This window comes from Theropithecus gelada, chromosome 20, assembly GCF_003255815.1.
Source record: "Theropithecus gelada isolate Dixy chromosome 20, Tgel_1.0, whole genome shotgun sequence".
Lineage (NCBI taxonomy): Eukaryota > Metazoa > Chordata > Mammalia > Primates > Cercopithecidae > Theropithecus > Theropithecus gelada.
The window spans coordinates 48,456,649-48,475,867 of NC_037688.1; the positions used below are offsets into that span (position 1 = coordinate 48,456,649).

Here is a 19,219-nt window from a genome sequence, read left to right on the forward strand (position 1 = left end):
TCAGTACAGAAATGGCTCGAATACAACAAGAGAAAACAGAGACTGATAGCCAAGCAGTGGGAGGTGGGTGCTGTTGGTGGATGGAAAATTACTAAGAGAGTAGGGTAATTCTTTGCTAAATTGAGTCTAACAAGAGTCTTGCTGAGGGCAGGTCAGGGTGATCAAATATCACCTGGAGGATGATGGGGGTTGTGAAATTTGGTCAGATATGCAGGGGCGATTCTGGCTAAATCAATTCAACAGAATTCTTGCTGAAACTGAGCACCCTGGCTGGGTGCAGCGGCTCACGCCTGTAATCCCAGCACTTTGGGAGGCAGGGGCATGACAATCGCTTGAGCTCAGGAGGTTGAGAGCAGCTTGGGCAATAAGCAAATTAAAAAAAAAGAAACAGCTGGTTATGGTTGCATGCACCTGTAGTTCCAGCCACCTGGGAGGCTGAGACAGGAGGATCACTTGAGCTCAGGAGCTTTGAGGCTGCATTGAGCTATGATTGTGCCACTGCAGCCTGGGTGACAGAACAGACCCTGTCCCTAAACAAACAATTGGGTGACACAAAGACAGACACAGAAGTCCAAAAGTTGAGGTCTGGTTGGGGAGAGGATTCCGAGGAGCACCCAACTAATGTCTGGTCATGGACAGCCTCTGTCAGTTGTTTTCACTTTTTGGCTATTATGAATATAAACATCCATGCTATGATATGAATACCTGCTAGGCATACTTGCGTACTATATAGGTTTTCATGTGGCTGTGTGTTTTCATTTATCTCGAGTGCAATCCTAGGAGTGGGACTGCTGGGTCACGCAGCGGCTCTATATTCAACCTTTCGAGGAATGCCGCCTTTCTGTGTGCACGCACACTTCAGTCGTGTCATCTAGTCCCCGGTTCCTGTCAATAGCAGGTGGGAGACGACAATTTCATTTTTGTAGGTGAGGGAGCTGAGGCCCAGAGCACTTAAGGGCTAACAAATACTCCCAGCTGCCATTGGTCTGAGGGCTGGCTGTGTGCCAGGCACTATGAGCAGAGACCTAAATGCATTCAGCCATCCCATCCTTGCAACAGCCCCATGAAATTGGTATCAGGTTTACCCCCATTTGGTAGTTAGAACAATTACATATACCTATTTTTCAGATAGGGTCGGGCTCTGTCACCCAGGCTGGAGTGCAGCGGTGTGGTCACCAGGCTCATTGCAACTCCTGCCTCCCGCTCTTAAGCGATCCTCCCACCTCAGTCTCTGGAGTAACTGGGACCACAGGCACGCACACCACACCCAGCTAGTATTTTTGTATTTTTTGTAGATACGGGGTTTCACCATGTTGCCCAGGTTGGTCTGCCTGTGCTCAAGTGATCTGCCTGCCTTGGCCTGTGGCCAAGAACTTGGCCTCCCAAAGTTCTTGGATTACAGGAGTGAGCCACTGTGTCCAGCCAGAAAAATGAAATATTTTGGAGAGGGCGTGAAGTGGTGTGGCCTAAGACTTGAACCCAGTTCCAGCTCACTACATTTCTGGCTCTCACTGGCTCTCAAACCCTCCACTACTCCGTGGGCTCCAGAGATCGGCAAGTTTTCACCCGGTGCCTAGCATGGTAAGGTTCACGTTGACTGTTCTACTTGACTTTTACTGCGTGGGACACTTGGGACCACCCCTTAACCTACCCTAGGCCCTCCCCGTTCTGTGACCCTCTTCTCTGTTTCCACAGGTCCTTCCTCTGGATCCATCCTAGAGCTCCTTCCCTTCCCAATGAGTCCTCCTGTCTCAAATTTCCACCCCCTCCACACTGTCAGAATGATTTGTCTAAAACATGAATCCTGGCTGGGCACGGTGGCTCACACCTGTAATCCCAGCACTTTGGGAGGCCTAGGTAGGAGGATCACTTGAAGTCAGGAATTCAAGACCAGCCTGGCCAATGTGGCGAAACCCTGTCTCTACTAAAAATACAAAAATTAGCCAGTTGTGATGGTGCGTGCCTGTAATTCCAACTACTTGGGAGGCTGAGGTAGAAGAATCACTTGCCAAGAGGCAGAGGCTGCAGTGAGCCAAGATCGCGCCACTGCAATCTCTGTCTCAAAATAAAATAAAAATAAAAAAATAAAAACAAACATAAAAAAAAAAAAACACAGATCACGGCTGGGTATGGTGGCTCACGCCTGCAATCCCAGCACTTTGGGTGGCCAAAGTGAGAGCATCACTTCAGTCCAGGAGTTCAAGACCAGCCTGGCAATCTAGTGAGACCCTGTCTCTATTTTAATATAAATAAATAAATAAAAATAAAACATGAATCCAGTCATATTACTCAGCCCAAAATTCTCAACATTACATCACCCACTACCTACCCAATAGGATACAGTCTAAATTCCATAGACTGGTCTATAAGGCCCTCATCTTTCCTCACCCTCTGCCCTCCTCTTTCCTATCCTACCATCCAGCTGTATAGAACTGCTTGCATGTCCCCACACACTCTGCATTTCATTTCTCTGCAACTTTGCATTGGCAGATCTCACTGCTTGGAGTGCCCTTCCCTGCTTCTTTCACCTGGGGAATCCTACACGTCCTTCAAGTCCCAACTTAGATGTCCTCCTCTCTGAAGCCTTCCTTGTTCGGGCACTCCCTCTCCTGAACTCTCAAAGCACTCTGTTTTGACATCTTGAACATAAGCTACTATGTGAGTCTCCTGTGCTGGACTGTGTGCGCTTTGAGGATGGAGATTGGGCTTTATTCTATTTTGTGTATTTCCAGGCCTAGAACAGGACCTTGCTTGGTCAAATGAGTAAATGAATAAATATTCTAGATTTGTGCTGTCCAATACAGTAGCCACAAGCCACATGTGGCTACTGAGCCCCTGAAATGTGACTGCTCCAAATTGAGATGTCCTGTAAAGTACACACTGTATTTCAAAAACTTAGTGTGAAAAAAGAGTAAAATATATCATTCATAATTTTTTTTTTTTTTTTTGAGACAAAGTTTCACTCGTCGCACAGGTTGGAGAGCAGTGGTATGATCTCGGCTCACTGCAACCTCCACCTCCCCGTTCAAGCGATTCTCCTGCCTCAGCCTCCCAACTAGCTGGGATTACAGGCACCTGCCACCATGTCAAGCTAATTTTTTGTATTTTTAGTAGGGACAGGGTTTCACTATGTTGGCCAGGCTGGTCTTGAACTCCTGACCTCAGGTGATCCGCCGGCCTCGGCCTCCCAAAGTGCTGGGATTACAGGCGTCAGCCACTGCACCTGGCTGATAATTTTTTATGTTGACTATTCAAACAATATTTTGCATATATTGAGTTAAATTTATTACTAAAATTAATTTCACCTGTCTCTTTCTATACTTTTAATGTGGTTACTGGGAAATTATTTTTAAATTTTTATTTATTTTTGTTTTAGAGTCTGAGTCTCACTCTGTTGCTCAGGCTGGAGTGCAGTGGCACAATTCTTGCTCACTGCAGTCTCAAACGCTCGGGCTCAAGTGATCCTCCTGCCTTAGCCTCCCAAGTAGGTGGGACTATGGGAGTGAACCACCACAGCTGGCTAATTTTCTAATTTTATAAATTTTTTTGTAGAGATGGGAGACTCACTATGTTGCTCAGGCTGGTCTCAAACTCTTGAACTCCACCTCCCAAAATGTTGGGATTACAGGTGTGAGCCACAGTGCCCAGCCTGGACATTTCTGAATGACATGTGTGCTGGTCTCCCAGCCTTCTATTTGCCTCTCTTGGTTTAAACCATTCTGCACACCGTAGTCAGATGATCCTGTGAAATGTCAATGGAATCATATAAGTTGCCACAGACACTGAATTAAGCAAATACTGAACCACTGCTTCTGGGGGAACAACCTAGGTTCCTGTGAGCCTGTGGACACAACATTTTTGTCAACCAATCAATACATAACCTTTTTTTCTGGGTGTTTGTGTTTAAAGGCAACTTAGTTAATATATATTGTTGATTCAGGGCAATTGAACTCAGTTGCCTGCACCAAGCTAACAGAGCACAGCTGTTCTCTCTGTAAGGCACATCACCACCTTCTCGCACTTAGGAATGCTGGACAGCACTTCTGCACAACACTGAGGGACATTTTAAACGGCAGAATCACCAACAAAAAGCGTAAAAATGAGAAAAAGATGACACTAAATAGACCAAAAAGGAGACCTGTAGGCAGCGCTGCCCTGTCATTTTTAGAGACAGGGTCTTGCTCTGTTGCCCAGGCTGGAGTGCAGTGGCACAATCCCAGCTCACAGCAGCCCTGACCTGCTGGGTTGAAGTGATTCTCCCACCTCAGCCTCCCGAGTGGCTGGGACGGAAGGCGAGTGCCACCATGCCAGGCCAGTGTTGCCTTATTTGACCTCGGCGGAGAATGTGCAGGATCGTTATGTCCACGAATGAATGAGAAAGCACCACAAGTATTGATTTTGGGATTAGAAATAAATGTTAGTGAGTAGGCAAATTTGCAAACACAAAACCCGTAAATAATGAAGATTGATTGTAACTCTACTGCTTAAAACTCTTCGAGGACTTTAAATTCCACTTGCAATAGAATCCAAACTCCAGCCAGGTACAGTGGCTTACGCCTGTAGTCCCAGCTACTCGGGAGGCTGAGGCGGGAGGACTGCTGGAGCCTAGGAGTTCACAGTCATAGTGAGTTATGATCATGCCACTGTACTCCAGCCTGGGTGTCAGATCAAGATCCCATCTCAAAAAAAGAAAGAAGAATCCAGAGTTTTGTTTTCTTTCGAGACAGTCTTGCTCTGTTTCCCAGGCTGGAGCCAAATGGTGTGATCTTGGCTCACTGCAACTTCTGCCTCCTAGGTTCAAGCAATTCTCCTGCCTCAGCCTCCAAAGTAGCTGGGATTACAGGCACGTGGGCCCGGCTAATTTCTGTATTTTTAATAGAGACGGGGTTTCACCATGTTGGCGAGGCTGGTCTTGAACTCCTGACCTCAAGTGATCCGACTGCCTTGGCCTTCCAAAGTGCTGGGATTACAGGCGTGAGCCACCATGCCTGGCCAGAGTTCTTAAAATGACCTACAAATCTCAACATGATTTGGATCTAGCCTGCCCCACTGACATCCTCACCTTGCTGACTCTCTCACCCAAGGCAATCTCTCCTTCTGGAATGCCCTTCCAGAATAGAATGTCTTTTCAATTTCATGCCTCTGCCTCAGCATCACCTTCTCTGAGAGGCCTTTTCTAACCTCCCTGTCTAGAGGCCCCACCCTGTAACTCTCTTAGGGAATCCCTTCCTCTCCTTCACAGTCCTGGGCATTTTGTGGTTTCCTTGTATACTGTCTGTAACAAAGGAAGTGCCTGAGCAAGTAGCCACCCAGTGGGTTCATCTTCCTGGCTGCCCAGATAGAGCCAACGTATCAAGACAGGGGAACTGCAACAGAGAGAGAGAGTTTAATCCACACAGAGCTGGCTAAATGGGAGACCAAAGTTTTATTACTGAAATCAGTCTCTCTGAAAATTCAGAGCCTAGAGTTTTTTTTTTTTTTTTTTTTTTTTTGAGACAGAGTCTCACTCTGTCGCCCAGGCTGGAGTGCAGTGGCCGGATCTCAGCTCACTGCAAGCTCCACCTCCCGGGTTCACGCCATTCTCCTGCCTCAGCCTCCCGAGTAGCTGAGACTACAGGCGCCCGCCACCTCGCCCGGCTAGCTTTTTGTATTTTTTAGTAGAGACGGGGTTTCACCGTGTTAGCCAGGATGGTCTCGATCTCCTGACCTCGTGATCCGCCCGTCTCGGCCTCCCAAAGTGCTGGGATTACAGGCTTGAGCCACCGCGCCCGGCCGAGCCTAGAGTTTTTCAAGGGTAATTTGGCAGATAAGCTGCCAAGGAGCAGGGAGTGCTGATTGGTGGGGTGGGAGATGAAATCACAGGGTGTTGAAGGATGCAAGAACTGGTTGAGTCAGATTACAGGTCTGGGTGGCCTTGGCTGGTGCATCAGAATGCAGGGTCAGAAAAATACCTAAGAGTACCAATCTTAGGTTTTACAATAGTGATATTACACCTAGGATCAACTGGGGAGTTTTAGAATCTTGTGGCCTCTGGGTGCATGACTCCTAAACCATAATTTCTTTCTTTCTTTTCTTTTTTATTTTTTTGAGATGGAGTCTCAGTCTGTCGCTCAGGCTGGAGTGCAGAGGCATAATCTCAGCTCACTGCTACCTCCGTCTCCTGGATTCAAGCAATTCTTGGGCTTCAGTCTCCCTAGTCGTTGGGATTACAGGTGCGTGCCACCATACCCAGCCAATTTTTGTATTTTTAAATAGAGACAGGGTTTTACCATGTTGGCCAGGCTGGTCTCCAACTCCTGACCTTAAGTGATTCACCTGTGTCAGCCTTCCAAAGTGCGGGGATTACAGGTGTGAGCCACTGAGCTGGGCCCTAAACCATAATTTCTAACTTTGTAGCTAATGTTAGTCTTACAAAGGAAACCTGGTTCTCAGGCAAGAAGGGGGTTTGTTTTGGGAAAGGGCTGTTACTTTGTTTCAATATTAAACTATAAACTAAGTTGCTCCCAAAGTTAGTTCCGCCTATGCCTAGGAATGAACAAGGACAACCTGGAGGTTAGAAGCAAAATGGAGTGGGTTAGCTCAGCTCTCTTTCACTGTCATAATTTTACGTTGTAATTTTTGCAAAGGCAGTTTCGAGCGCAGAGACAGTGACTGTGTGGTTCAAGGTTTTATGTAATGCACCTCCCAAACTCAATAAATATTAGTCGCATAAAGGAAAAACATGCAGCCCTGGAGGAAGATGCCTGTTGCTGGCATGGGTGAAGAAGAGGCACTCACAGGGAGGGTTCTTTCCCTGTTCGCCAGCCTCGCATACACTGGGCAAATAGGCCCCGAACATCCCACGTGCTCAGCCCCTGCTCCACGCCAAATCGCCTTCCCTCCCACTGACGTAACCACGGCGCATCACGTGCCTCCCGAGACCCCGCCCCCCCGCCGTGACGCCCGGGGCCTCGGCCCTGGTCCAAAGTCTACCCGCCTCCTTGTGACAGAAGTGCGACCGCCAGCTGCCGAGGCGTTCGGTCCTGCCGCTGCGGCCGCTGCCCCAGGGCTGCGGGGACGGTGAGTCGCCGGGATGCATTCGGAGACGGCTTCACGGGGGAGCCCTCCTCCCCGGGGTAACGGTCTGGGCGCCGAGCCCCTCAGGTCGGGGCGTGACCTCGGATTGTGGCGACCCCTCCCCGTCCCAGCCCGTGGCGCCTGCGCGGTGCATGCTGGGCACCGTAGTCCCTAGTATCAGAGCGCGCTGGGGGTCGACCGGGCGGACTACAAGTCCTAGAAGCCTCTGGGCGGTGGGGCTAGGGCGGGGGGTGGTTCGTTGTGCGCGCAAAGCCCCGCGGGGCTGAGGGTCTTGTACTCTCCCGGCTCCTGTCGGGACCCAGGCACCTTTCAGCGTTCGGCCGGCTTCGGGCACCGGGCTTCTGGAGGTAAAGCAGGGCCGGCGGTTGGGGCGCGGCATGGCGGGGCCCGTCCTCTCCTCGGGGCGCTGCCGAGACCTAGCGCGGCCCTGGGGGTGTCGAAGACGCTGCGGTGGCTGGGCCGGGCGGGCGCCCCGCTATGTGCCGCGGGGTTGTGCGCCTGGAATGGCAGCCTGCTCGCCCGCACGGTTTTCTGTCAGAGAAGGTTGTGGAAATTGCCATCTCCGTCTTGCAGTGCGAGACGGGGAGAAGAGGGGCGGGAGTTGTTTTCTCAAGGAAAGGGGGTCGGGGAGGAGCCCCGTGGCGGAGCCAGCCCCTGCCGAGCCCAGCGGGTGACCTTGGCCGCCCCGGAGCCCAGCAGCGTCCTGCACCCGCGCCGGGCTTGCGGACGTGTGGAGTCGGGATGTGGCGCTCGGCCGCGCATCCCTGGCGGAGATGGCGACAGCCTGGCCTAGGTTTGGGCTAGGAGTCGCGCCTTCGAGGACCTTGGCTTAGCGAGTTCCTGGGGGGCTTCTCAACAGGTGTTAGGTGAGATGGGGCGAGCGGCTGTGAGTTCCTGCAAAGGTGGGTTCAAGATCTTCTGCGTCAGAACCACCGGGGGCTCTTGGGAAACGGGCAGATTCCTGGGCCCCACCCCAGGTGTTGCGATTCTGTAGTTCCGGCGCGCGGCCCGGGAATCTGCATTTAGTAGGCTCCCCAGATGATTCCCGGGCGCAGCTGGGGCTGAGAACCTATCCCAGTGAGGAGGATGGCGGGCCCGGGACAGGGACGTTCCGTAGCGTTTCTCCCAGTTTCTTCTGTATTCTGGAGCCTGATGCTGGGCAGGGCGGTGCCTGGGCAGGTGACTGCTCTCCTGGGTTCTTTGCTGCTTCCCTTGGGGCCGATCTAGGTAGAACTGGGTGGAGGGAGGCGTGCCAGCTCTGCCTTGCCCTCTGCCCTTAATCGGAAAGGTTATGCCCAGTCATTTGCCAGTGTCAGAAGACTCTCCCTGTACACATTTGTTTATGAAAACCGTGAAACATATAAAAGTTGTGAACACCCACAGACCACCCCCTAGAATGTAAGAATTAACATTTTATTGTATTTCATCACATATCCGTCCACCCAGTAGTCCCTCTTGTTTTTTGTGTCAAAGTAAGTTGCGGATATCAGTGCCTTTCCCTCCCAAATAAGCATGCATATCATTAATTAGAGTCTTAGAATTGTTTATTGGGTTTGACTTCTTTATCTTCCGAATGGTTTTTACCTTAATGGAAGCCCTGGGTATTTAGAAACCCTTCTCTCACCCTTGAGAATTTGAAGGAGTTTGGAGGTTTTCCACAGGATGGGAGGACCAGGGAAGAGCTTTACAGGTTCTCTTACAAGGATTCATTTATTTATTTAAAGCCAGGGTCTTGTTCTGTGGCCCAGGCTAGAGTGCAGCGGTGCTGTCACATTCACTGCATCCTGGAACTCCTGGGCTCCAGCGATCCTCCTGAGTACTTGGAACTACAGGCATGTGCCACCATGCCCGACTAATTTTTTATTTTTTTGTAGAGATGGCGTGTCATTATTTTGCCCAGCTGATCTCTAACTCCTGGGCTCAGGTGATCCTCTCGCCTCACCCTCCCAAAGTGCTGGGATTACAGGCAGGAGCTACCGTGCCCGACTTCTTACAAGGATTTAAGAGCAGCTAGCCATGGTTCTAGAATCACCATAAGAGCAGAACATTGACTGTGTAATGTAAAGTAATACTTCAGGGAACAAAATTGTTTTGAGAAGTAGCTAACGGAATGCGTCCCAAAGGCCAGCTTGCCCCAGCAGATCACGTTGGCAGTAATTGAAGCTAGTCATCAGCTTGCAGCTCCGTGTCGGCTCCTTACACTGTAAGCTTGTCCACCTTGAACCTACCAGTTCAGTGTGTGTTTTCTAAGCTCTAGGAGAACTGGGCTGTGTAGTGTCATTGAGCTCATGGTGTTGATGGACTGGAGGCCATGGCTTTGAGACCCTTGGGCCCAGGTACTTTGTTCCTTAGCCACAAACGCCAGCCCTTAAGCCTACTCAGCTGCCTGAGTGGGAGAGAAAAGAGACGCACTGTGCAAATTTGTCTGCACTTTGAGGAATGTGGTTCCAAGGGCAAGGACATGTTTTTACTCATAGAGGACATGGAAATGTGGCGGTTAAAGTTGTGGCATTTTATAGCATGTCACTGTCCTGTAGGTGGAGGAAGTGCTGGTGAGAAGGTGGCAGGCAGGGAGAGCTCTGCAGAGGACCTTGGTGCTCCATGGGGAGGATGGAGAGAGTGAGCCAGGCTGGCACTGGTGACAGGAGGTTCCCTTTCCCCCACGAGGGGACTTGGAAATAGATTACTCAAAATGGAAATGTGCTCCTTTCTAGGATCCCACAAAAAATTTGTTTCTGTCTCTGCCTAGTCAGGAGTCTCCCAGCCACAGTCTCTGTGGGAGGTGGTAGAGGCTACCTTGCGACACAGTGCAGCAGAGGTGGGGGTGCCTAGGGCCTGTGCCAGAACCTCCCCATGCCCAGAGGGCTGTCCACTCTGGGAGACACTGATTTGGCGGCTCCTGTGGGCCTGATGGCCCCGGTCACCACTTCTCCTACTCTTTGAGTCATCAGGTAGTGGTCTGGTGACAGTGGTGGTGTCCTGGGACCAGGGCTGCCTGGATGTGGAGACCTCTCCGTCACATTGAAGCTGTGTGACAGGCCTTGCTCGCCGCATCTGTGATAGGTGAAGAGCAGCACCCAGGCCACAGGAAGGCCTGCATCTGCTGTTAGTGCTGAAGAAATGAAGGTCCCCTGATGGCAGACAAAGCAAAACCAATACAAAGACTGCAGTGCAGGGTGACAGGGTCCAGCAGCATTCTGATTCTTCCCTTGAAAGTAGTTGTGATGCATTTTTGGTAATACTGTATCATTTTTCCAGAAAACATTTCTTGTCCCCTTTTCAGTGCTCCTGATTTGTGGGTGAGACCTGGCTTGGTCTGTACATTGATCTAATACCATCGATTCTTACTGCAAGGAGGTGTAACGGGGTTCAGTGAACACTGGGGGTCTTCCTGAGATGTAATTGTTCAATCAGTGCTAATTAAGTCTCAATTTAGATCTAGTCCCAGTGTCTGGGTATTTCCCCCAAGAAGGAAAAGAGAACAAGGCAGGTGGAAGTAGGTACAGAAGGGTGCGAGAGTTGCCTTGGGAGGGTTTAGGGAGAATTCCAACCCATATTACTTCAGGAAGAAAGTGAGCTTGGTTGTCGCAATTCTGATTAACATGCAGGCCGGGTGCCGTGGCTCACACCTGTAATCCCAGCACTTTGGGAGGCCAGTGGGGGTGGATCACCTGAGGTTGGGAGTTTGAGACCAGCCTGACCAACATGGAGAATCCCTGTCTCTCCTAAAAATACAAAATTAGCCGGGCATGGTGGTGCATGCCTGTAATCCCAGCTACTCCGGAGGCTGAGGCAGGAGAATCACTTGAACCTGGTAGGTGGAGGTTACGGTGAGCCGGGATTGTGCCACTGCACTCCAGCCTGGGTGACAGAGTAAGACTCTATCTGAAAAAACCAAACAAAACCCAAAAAAAACCAAAACAAAACATGCAAACAACAGCCTCACAGGCTGGGGAAGCAGGAGGAAATGGGGTTCTTTGCAGAGTATGGCCCTGTGAACATGCTTTGTTCTCACCTGTCAGCCAGGGAGGTGGCAGCACTGCAGGACTTGGCCAGCTGAGACAGCAGCCAGAGTGTCTAAGTGACTTGCCCATGGTTGCCAAATAATGGCAGAGAAGGGCCCACGGCTGGCCCTGAAACAGCAGGGGTGGCGCGAGAGCAGCTGCGGGAGACGTGGGCTCTCCCGGCCCCATTGTGATCATTGCGTCACGAAGTTGACTAGAATTCAAGAAATGGTGTTTTTTCCTGCCTGGATTTTTGGCTGTGAACATAAGTACTTTCCTGAGGAGGCAGTAGAGTCCATCTCGGCTGCGGCTGTGTTTTTGCCCTGGGCAGTGGCCTTTGGGTTAAGAATGGCACAGGAGGGGTTGGGTGCGGTGGCTCATGCCTGTAATGCCAGCACTTTGTGAGGCCGAGGTGGGTGGATCATTTGAGGTCAGGAGTTCGAGACCAGCCTGGCCAACATGGTGAAACCCTGTCTCTATTTAAAAATACAAAAATTAGCTGGGTATGGTGGCACGCACCTGTAATCCCAGCTACTCAGGAGACTGAGACAGGAGAATTGCTTGAACCCGGGAGTTGGGGGTTGTAGTGAGCCAAGATCGCACCACTGGACTTCAGCCTGGGTGACAGAGTGAGAGACTGTCTCAAAACAAACAAAAAAGAATGGCACAGGAGGTCCACTTAGGTTAACCCCAAACCTCTGCACTCATTTCTTCAACACACATGGACCAGGCGCCAAGCAGAGCCCAACGATACAAGTGGGAGAGTCCCAGGATTCTTGAGGGGAGATAAGACAAGGGACGGAGAATCCCCTGGCAGGGGAATCCTCAGGAAGGCCCACGTTTACGGGGAAGTGGGGTGTGGGCGTGTTTGGAGGTCAGGGAAAGAGTACAGGGGTGGGCTTGGGAAGGGTGGGGGCACGAGATCGTTTGGAGGAGTGTGAGTTATGATCCGGTGGGGTCATGATAGATCTGGGATATGGTCCAAGTCCAGACTCTTCCCTGTCACCCTTAACTGTTAGATGAGATAGTGGATCTGAGGGCCTTTGAAACATGGAGTTAGTAGGACTTGCTGACTTGTCATGGTTTAAGGGGACGAGAAAGGTCTGGAGCGCCTCTCAGCTATCCAGCTTGGCAATGGTAGTGAAGTGAACAGAAGGGTCTGCTGGCTGGAGAGCAGAGTTCCTGCCTGGAGCAGCAGCCAAGCTGTGGCCCATCCACGCACTCACCCATGTTTCACAGGCTGCCTGGTGCCCTGGAGAAACTGGCCCCAAGCCCTGACCCTGCCCTCCAGGAGCTATGGGTCTGACTGGAAGATGGCCCTGATCACAACTTTCTAATTCTGCATGTTATGAATGACTCTCTTGCCCTAGACCTAGAACTCCCTGGCCACCTCCCTGCAGAGCTTTGAAGCCCCTGACAGGCCTCCCCTTTCCTCTGCTGGAGCACCTGCTGTCACAGAGGCAACAGCTCCTGCTGGGCTTGCCCCTGTATTTTTTTTTTTTTTTTTTTTTTTGAGACAGAGTCTCGCTTAGTCGCCCAGGCTGGAGTGCAATGGCGCAATCTCGGCTCACTGCAAGCTCCGCCTCCCGGGTTCACGCCATTCTCCTGCCTCAGCCTCCCGAGTAGCTGGGACTACAGGCGCCCGCCGCCTCGCCCGGCTAATTTTTTGCATTTTTAGTAGAGATGGGGTTTCACCGTGTTAGCCAGGATGGTCTCGATCTCCTGACCTCGTGATCCGCCCGCCTCGGCCTCCCAAAGTGCTGGGATTACAGGCGTGAGCCACCGCGCCCGGCTGTATTTTTTATATGTTCTTCTCAAGTGTCACTTATCTTGCCAGGTGGATCTGCAGCTCCCTGAGGGCAGGGACAACAAGGTGAGTGACCTCCATGGAGGATCTGATGAGTTTTTTAAAACAGGTAGTTACTTAAACAAAAGAGAGAAAGGAACTTGGATGGTGATGGCTCTGCTGAGTGAAACGGCTTCATCCTTGAACCTGAAGAGTCCTGCCCTGTTCAGGGGTGAAGGCCTCAAGTGAGCACTTCTCAGGTCTCAGATTCCCCAGGCATTCTGTGTCACCTGACCTCAGGCCTTAGTTTCTGTCCCCAGCATGGTCAAGCTCAGGTTCTGTGGTGTGTGTTTAGCTGCTTTGCAGGGAGAGTGGCCATACCATGACACGTTTCTCTGTGGCCCCAGTAAAACTGGCCAAAAAGGAACTCTACCTGCTGAAGGTGGTGGCCAAGTGCTCTCTGGGTCCTTAGCTCTAGGAGCCACCTACTTGATGTCAGAACTTTGAAGGACTGGATTAGCATCGCAGGTGAGCACAGAAAATGGAGAATTGCGGGACAGCATGATTTCCCAAGCTCTCTGCAAGCCTCTCGGCTTATCAGGTAAAAGTGGGCATCCTGCTGTGGCCAGAGGACCTGGCCCACCCATCCTCCAACACAAGGAGTGTTCCCTGCTCAGTGGAGCTGTCCCTGGTGAGAACTGCAGCCCTGCGGCAACCCTTTCCTTGATCTTCCTTCCTCCACACCACGTTTTGTTCTGTGCCGGGCCCGCTGTTTTAGTTCTGTATTTTATGCCCTCCAGTCAACCCCCCACTGAAGGTGCATGCCGTTAAGACAGATGTTGATCTGCCATCTTCAGTGCCTAGGAAATGCCTCACACATAGTGTGTGGTCCATACTTATTGGTTGAATAAAATGATGGTACCATGCCTGCATTTCAGTCGTCTCATCTTCCTAAGAGCCAAGATGCAGGGACCATGGTCTGCATGTGCTCTGTCATTCCCTGAGTGTTGGGGGTGCTGTTTTGCATGCAGGGCTGAATTCTTCAGTACACATTTAGTGGGTTCGGTTCTACAGTCAACTAGCAGAGCAGAGACCTCATTAGTCAAACTGTCCTCTAAAGTCCTTGAATTGCCTATTAGCTCAGAGGCACTCCCACTGCCAGAGGCCCGGAGGGGCCTCAGCCCTGAGGAAATAGCAAGTTCTGTGTCCCATTTCCCTCCTCAGGGAAAGCAGGGGACTGGGCAGCGCCACTTCAGCTTTTTGTCCTGGGTACCGTGAAATCTGTGTAAACAGAACGCATGTGGTGGAATTCCATATGAGCTGCAGCGTGTGAAGCACTTAATCGGGAGTGTGAGATCCCACTCAAGTGTATTTTGAAAACCGTTTTTGGAGAATATGTGAGAAAAGAAAGAGGGCTGACAGTGATGTGGAAGGAGAAAGAGTCAGGACAGCCGAGGTCCTGTCTTGGCTCTGTCATCTCCAGGCACCTGGGGCAGCCACTTCTCTCCTCGGAGAGCGCTCCCTAGTCTGTGCCACTGCTTGCTCGCCCACGGTCATCTCCAGCACTTCACAGGGCACCTGTCTTCCATGGGTGCTTAGTAAACATTTAAGACAGAAATGAATGGCAGCTTAGACTTGGACTCAGTCATCTCTGATGGCCTTTCAACCTCCAAAAGGTGGTCTCTGGCTAGGCGAAGTCACTCACGCCTATAATCCTAGCACTTTGGGAGGCCAAGGCAGAAGGATCACTTGAGGCCAGGAGCTTGAGACTGTGGCGAACATGGCGACACCCCATCTCTAAAAATACAAATAAAAAGACTGGGTGCGGTGATTCACACCTGTAATCCCAGCACTTTGGGAGGCCGAGGCAGGTGGATCAGGAGGTCAGGAGATCGAGACCATCCTGGCTAACACGGTGAAACCCTGTCTCTACTAAAAATACAAAAAACTAGCTGGGCGTGGAGGCTGAGGCACGAGAATTGCATGAACCTGGGAGGTGGAGGTTGCAATGAGCCAAGATTACTCCACTGCACTCCAACCTGGTCTCTGATGTCTGAGTCATAGAGAAATATATACATGGCCAAGCAGATGGCAATCCCAATCATGACGTGACCTCCTGTTTTCCCAAGCTTCCAGAATAAGTCTTCTGTCCCAGCCAGCATGAGTGAACTCAGGGCCAGATGTGACTTCAAGTTACAGGAACAGGCAAAAACTGCAATTACTTTTGTACCAACCTCATAAACTTCTATATACCCTCCCCTCCCCTCCCCTCCCCTCCCCTCCGCTCCCCTCTTCTCCTCTCCTCTCCTCTCCTCTCCCTGGCAGAGTCTTAATCTGTTGCCCAGGTGGAGTTCAGTGGCACAATCATAGTTCAGTGTAGCTTTGAACTCCTGGTCTCAAGCGATCCTCCTGCCTTGACTTCCCAAAGTGCTGAGATATTTGTGTGTGTGTGTGTGTGTGTGATGTAGTCTTGCTCTGTCGTCCTGGCTGGAGTACAGTGGTGGGATCTTTGCTTATTGCAAACTCCACCTCCTGGGTTCACACCATTCTCCTGCCTCAGCCTCCTGAGTAGCTGGGACGACAGGTGCCCGCCACCACACCCAGCTAATTTTATTGTATTTTTAGTAGAGACGGGGTTTCACCATGTTGGCCAGGATGGTCTCGATCATCCTGACCCTCATGATCCGCCCACCTTGGCCTCCCAAAGTGCTGGGATTATAGGCGTGAGCCACTGTGCCTGGCCTTTTGTTTTTTTTTGTTTTTTGAGACGGAGTATCATTCTGTTACCCAGGCTGGAATGTACTGTGGCGCCATCTCAGCTCACCACAACCTCCGCCTCCTGGGTTCAAGCGATTCTCCTGCCTCAGCCTCCCGAGTAGCTGGGATTACAGGCATATGCTACCACACTTGGATAATTTTGTATTTTTAGTAGAGATGGGGTTTCTCCATGTTGGTCAGGCTGGTTTCGAACTCCTGACCTCAAGTGATCTGCCCGCCTCAGCCTCCCAAAGTGCTGGGATTACAGGCGTAAGCCACCGCATCCAGCCTATGTACTATTTCATATAATGCACTGTAAACTACTAATTCAGTTTGTTTTTCACACCCAGCCAGTATGAGTGAATTCTTAGGGTCAGATGCCAACTAAGAGTGATAGGAACTTAGTTAAATTTCCATACACAAAATATACTGTTGCACTAATGTAGTATAAAATACAAATTAGATTCCCACTCTCAGTTCCTAGAGCACCTTCTTCACCCAGCAGAACTGTCTACAAAATAATTGAAAGAATGCCCTGTAGGCCGGGCGCGGTGGCTCAAGCCTGTAATCCCAGCACTTTGGGAGGCCGAGACGGGCGGATCACGAGGTCACGAGATCAAGACCATCCTGGCTAACACGGTGAAACACCGTCTCTACTAAAAAATACAAAAAACTAGCTGGGCGCGGTGGCGGGTGCCTGTAGTCCCAGCTACTCAGGAGGCTGAGGCAGGAGAATGGCATGAACCCGGGAGGTGGAGCTTGCAGTGAGCTGAGAGATCCAGCCACTGCACTCCAGCCCGGGCGACAGAGCAAGACTCCGTCTCAAAAAAAAAAAAAAAAAAAAAAAAAGAACACCCTGTAACATGAGAGACCTAAATGTTTTAGGGATGAGCCACTCTCCTCACTGTTCTGAGGGAAAATTGCTGGAAGGGGAGCTCTTGTGTATAGGTATGTATGGTGACTGATACATTTGGAGGAAGAAAGCCTAGAGGTTTGCTTTTCTACATCCCACCCCGACCCACGGAATAGGGGGACTCAGGCAAGGCCTGGCTGCAGGCAGAGCCCAGCTCCCTGGCTAAGGAGGGCCAGGAGACATTTGTGTCTGAATTAAGACTCTTCCACCTGGGTGACTGTGAGTGGCCACATGTCTTGACTGCACTTACCTGCTTGGTGCTTTTTTGTAGATTGCAATGATGTGTCTTGATCTCACCCAACAGACAGCTGGTTGAACAGAGTCAACCCAAGACTGTCCATTTTGGGTCTGCCCGATACAGGCAGACGAAAGAATTTTGTTTAAGGGCTCCATTTTGAGTGCTTAAGTGATGGTTCTTTAGGTTCATGCTGTTTCTAAAATTAGCCTTGTAGTTACCAAGCCCTGCCTGTGGGACAGGTGCAGATGACTTGTTTATTCACTTGTGGTTGTGCTGTGTCTGTTTTTTTCCTTTTGCTCTGCATTTCCTCTCCTGTCTGTGCTTCCTTCATTTTCTCTGCCAGGACCTGCAGGAACAAGCTCTTGAGCAGCGATCTGCCTGGGAGGCAGTTCAGAGTCCCAACGAGATCACTGGACCAGTTGGGAGGCCAGGACTGTGTCCTCAGCATGGGCTCCATCACTCCTGTTTTCATTTTGCATCCAGTGGGGACTTTCTTACCTGCCCTCCTTGGTCAGGTGACCTCCCGCTGGGTCTCCTGGCAGGGTCTCCTAGGCTAGCAGGACCTTGAGGTCATTACATTCCAGCTTTACAGATCTAAACTTTCCGTTTGCCTGGAGTACCGGGAGGTGATCTGGCAGAACTCACTCATTTGACCAAACTCATGGGAGACCTACGTAAAGGCCAGAAGGGGCTGACTTCAGAGAGGAGGCCACTAGCCAGTCCAGGCCTCTGGCTTGCTCTACAGTGCATTTTCTCCTGTATGTGAAACTAGATTATGTAGTCTGAGGTGTGTTTCTGGATTGAGGAGGAGTATACTTTTTTTTTGATGTTGTTTTTTTTTTTTTTTTTTTTTTTTGTTTTGTTTTTTTGTTTTTTTGTTTTTTTGTTTTTTTGAGACGGAGTCTCACTGTGTCTCCCAGGCTGGAGTGCAGTGGCGCGATCTCGGCTCACTGCAAGCTCCACCCCCCGGGTTCACGCCATTCTCCCGCCTCAGCCTCCCGAGTAGCTGGGACTACAGGCGCCCGCTACCGCGCCCGGCTAGGTTTTTGTATTTTTTTTTAGTAGAGACGGGGTTTCACCATGTTAGCCAGGATAGTCTCGATCTCCTGACCTTGTGATCCACCCGCCTCGGCCTCCCAAAGTGCTGGGATTACAGGCTTGAGCCACCGCGCCCGGCCTAAAAAATCACTATTAAAACTTACACAACATGGGAGATACCTGTATCTTGAACTTGGTATAAAACTGATGGTTCTTTATGGTTAAATTCGGACTACAATTTACTTCTGGGAGAAAATGTCACAGTGGTGATGCTGTGTCCTTCTTTTGTGCATCAGCACATCATAAAAATTTGTCCTAGTGCAAGTAATATTAATGATTTACTTGGTTAAGGAGCTCTGCGACGGATGTTTTTTACTAGAAAGCTAATTATTTTTCTTTTCATTATAAATTATTTTTATGCAGCTGATGTGCATAAACCATCACATTTTATCTGGTAGCTACCCCTCTTTCTTAAGTTTTCTTTGCATATATCTGTCTTTGGCAAGTGAAAACTCTTATCTTTTTTTTACAGTCCAGCAATACTAGGAAAAACACAGGCTCTTTTACTTAGTGGATGTTTGACAAANCTCGGCCTCCCAAAGTGCTGGGATTACAGGCTTGAGCCACCGCGCCCGGCCACTTTTTTTTTGAGATAGAGTTTTGCTCTTGTCGCCCAGGCTGGAGCGCAATGATGCGCTCTTGGCTCACTGCAACCTCTGTCTCCTGGGTTCAAGTAATTCTCTTGCCTCAGCCTCCCAAGTAACTGGGATTACACGCATGTACCACCACACCTGGCTAATTTTTGTATTTTTAGTAGAGATGGGGTTTCACCACGTTGGCCAGGCTGGTCTCGAACTCCTGACCTCAGGTGATCTGCCTGCCTCAGCCTCCCAAAGTGCTAGGATTACAGGTGTGAGCCACTGTGGCCATGCTTTTTTTTTTTTTTTTTTTTTTGAGACAGGGTTCCCCACTGTCATCCATGCTAGAGTGCAGCAGTGCAGTCATGGCTCACTGCAGCCTCCACCTCCTGGGCTTGATTGTTCCTCCCTCTTCAGCCCCGCCAAGTAGCTGGGATTATAGGCGTGAGCCACTGTGTCTGACATATAATGAGCATTTTGAGGAAGGAATCATGTAAGGGTGCTGCCCACCATTAAAAAAGTAGAAACTACACATCAATAGAAAGTTTATGTGTACGTACATATAAACAAATCCCCTAAACTCTTACTGCCCAGAAAAACTGTTAATATGTGGTATGGCTGAGTGCAGTGGCTCATGCCTGTAATCGCAGCTGTTAGAGAGGCAGAGGCGGGAGGATAGCTTGAGCTTAGGAGTTCAAGACCTGCCTGGGCAATATAGCGAGACCCTGTTCTCCACAAAAAGGAAAAAACAAAGACAAAAAATATGCT

General features: G+C 50.3%; 1 protein-coding gene across 4 annotated transcripts in view; it reads left to right on the plus strand.

Annotated features, from left to right (window-relative positions):
- The first annotated feature begins 6,935 nt into the window (after positions 1-6,935).
- CDIP1 (cell death inducing p53 target 1) overlaps positions 6,936-19,219 on the plus strand; it is a 30,741-nt gene continuing 18,457 nt past the window's right edge. The window contains exon 1 of one of the 4 annotated variants that reach the window (XM_025369836.1): positions 6,936-7,059. The gene's annotated coding sequence lies outside the window, so the exon portion shown is untranslated. Of the gene's footprint in view, positions 7,060-7,265; positions 7,425-19,219 lie in introns of those variants that run through there. The other 3 variants (XM_025369838.1, XM_025369839.1, XM_025369837.1) reach the window with 3 other exon arrangements.